The sequence below is a fragment of the Octopus bimaculoides genome, chromosome 11 (genome assembly GCF_001194135.2).
Source record: "Octopus bimaculoides isolate UCB-OBI-ISO-001 chromosome 11, ASM119413v2, whole genome shotgun sequence".
NCBI lineage: Eukaryota > Metazoa > Mollusca > Cephalopoda > Octopoda > Octopodidae > Octopus > Octopus bimaculoides.
Window position 1 is genome coordinate 63353332 of NC_068991.1, and position 3260 is coordinate 63356591.

Below are 3260 nucleotides of genomic sequence, written 5' to 3' on the forward strand. Positions count from 1 at the left end.
TGTGAGTTAAGTACCAAGCGAGAATCTACTGGTAGAATATAAAATATCCGTTCCTGTGACTTGAGAACACTTTTCACCATCTCAAACAACGACCGCGAAAATGTAGCAGCCAAATCTCTCTCGACTCAGGAAAGGGAAAAAAGAGTGGGGCGGCAGCCTGAAAGTTAGGGAACCACTACTCTATACAAACAGGATTTTAGATGATACTCAGAGCAAAACACAAGAGGTGACAATAAAAAAAAAAAAAAGAAAAAGGAAAATCGCAGCCAACTGATAGCCTGTATCATAGGAAACTGCTTAGAAATAAGTTGTAGACGCAAGTGAATGTCTCCCATTGTGAAGACATAAGTTTTCATCGTAAAACTTCGTATTAGCCAACAGGCTTCCAGTTTCTGTTTACCAAATTCCATAAACAAGGGCACGTATTCGGAAGGCCATGCAATGAGAGCGAACACTAAACCGTGTTGTTTTGAATAACATTCTTCAGCAATAACATCGCTACAACAAACCAAACAAGCTCGGTATGTAGAACATAGGCGCAGACGTGGCTGTGTGGTAAGAAGTTTGCTTCCCAATCACATGGTTCCGTGTTCGGTCCCACTGCATGGAACCTTGAGCAGGTGTCTTCTACTTATAGCTTCAAGCCGACCAAAGGCCTGTGGATTTGGTAGATGGAAATTGAAAGCTCAGTGGACACACGTGTGTGTGTGTTTACCCCACCACAGCGTGATAACCGGTGTTGGTGTGTTTACATCATGGTAAGTTAGCAGTTCGACGAACCTCGTTTGGAAAGCTACAGCCATTTTCTCTTGCCAAAACGTACACATTTCTATGGAAATTCCATTCACAGAATATCTTAACCAGAAGCCACGGATGTAGATTTTCCAGTGTATGTAGAGCCAAACTAGCAGAAAATTACTTTCACCTTTCATGCCAGTCAAGAAATGAGATTCCTAAAGCCTCGGTGTGTGTATATGTATGTATATATATATATGTTGTTGTTGGCACTCCATCGAGGGTTCCAGTTGATTCGATCAACGGAACAAGCCTGCTCGTGAAATTAATGTGCAAGTGGCTGAGCACTCCACAGACACGTGTACCCTGAACGTAGTTGTCGGGGATATTGAGCATGACAAGGCTGACCCTTTGAAATATAGGTACAACAGAAACAGGAAATAAGAGTGAGAGAAAATTGTGGTGGAAGAGTACAGCAGGGTTCGCCACCATCCCCTGCCGGAGTCTCATGGAGCTTTTAGGTGTTTTCGCTCAATAAACACTCACAAGGCCCAGTCTGGGAATCGAAACCGCGAGTCTGCTGCCCTAACCACTGGGCCATTGCGCCTCCACGTGTATGTATATACGTATATATATATATATAAAAATATGTGTGAGAGAGAGCTTCCAGTTTCAGTAAAGTTCAATTCTTGATGTTTTCACCTGTTTCCTTCAAGATGGGATTAATAATAACAGTATGATTTCTCCCTGCTATCTCCACCTGCAGCAGAATGCACCCGAATTTACCGCCATAACATTTGATCTTTAGCATCTTGACACTTCCAAACCACTCAGAGTACTTTATTACTGACGACAGGTAATTGGTAGTAATATGATTGTCTTCGATCTTCTATTCTGGTTATGTTCTTCCAGTAGTTTAATCCAGGCTAGAATGTGTTAACTGAACATCTGTTGCACTTGTCATGTAGTTTAGTTGAGCACAGTACTTGGTCTGGACCTTATTCTTATTAATTCAAGATGGGTGAAAGATATAAGATTATACCGAATTTGATGCCATATTGAATGCACTTAGTTTCAGCAGTGAATGTGCTTTAATGCATTGAAGCTTATACGGGGTCCAAGTATGGACTACAAAAAAAAAAAAAAAAAAAAAAAAAAAAAAAAGGGCATCTGATATATCAAATTCGGTACTTTGGCAAAAGGCTGGGCTTTTTTGCCAGCTATTGTTTTTAACATTATCAAAAACAGAAGACATGAATAAAATCTGGAATTTTTTATTTTTTTAATAAAATACAATTCTTTGTGCACTCACACTTCCACACACCTATTTCAGTATGATAAACCAATCACTCAATATATACACTCACTCGCATTTAATGTGTATCTGAATATATTTACAATGCAAATTAGTGGATAACTTAATAACTCCAAGAGATTCATCACCAAAATCCAAGGGAGGTCTTGCTCCCAGGACCTTTTAGATATACATTTGTTTGTTGCAGTGGTGGCCCCCATCCCACCCTAGCATTTACCCAGTTCAATTACATTCAGGAGACAGGATTAAGGACTAACCTAATGATGCAGGGTAAGGGAAGGGCTAACAACACTTACTACCACCATCACAACAAATCAGGTGGCCAGAAAGATGCTGGATTAATTAAATTCCCTTATGATAGGTAAGCTACCTTAGGAGTATATAGGAATGTTGGGGAGGGGTAGAGGGTAATGAAGGGGGCTCACAAATGACTGAGAAATAAAAATTTTATACAATGGAAATTTTGACAAAGAGGAATTATGGAACAAAATCATTGCAGCAAAGATAATGGAATACTGTACGAAGTTATGATGGATAACCTTGCCACAATAATTTGTAGTGTCTGTGTAAAGAAATATATATATATATATATATCTATTGTAAAGGATAAAAAATTCTTTTGGCGTGAAATGAGGAAAATGTGCGTGCACAGATTTGATATATAAAGCTATCACTAAGGTTTTAATCTAATAACTTTAATAAGCTTTCATTAAAATCTTTTGGTGCCTATACAGCCAAAAGCAGACAGACATCTAATCTTGGCCCTCTTATGCTTGTTGACCCAGCAGAATAACTGGGCTGTGAATATATATATATATATATATATAACACACACATATATCATATCAGTCTATTAAATGTGTCTTTTGAAGTATGTATTTGCATATTGTCCATTGTTCTCAAGAATTAGACTAGATTATGGTGAAGGATGAGAGAGGAATTCCGAATCAAATGAGATTTATATCATAAAATCTGTGTTGATAGAATTTAATCTACAAATGGTAAGTACTCTGCCCCGTGATTGTTTTAGTTCCACATGCCATATTATAAGGTACCAAATAGAAGTGGCTAAGAGGTGATGAAGAGGGAAGTTGCTTATATATATATATATATTTTTTTTTTTTTCAATATAAATTAGAAAAGTTTTTCAAAAATATCTTTATTTATAAAACTAAATATTTTTCATCAAATAACCCCCACCCTCTTACAC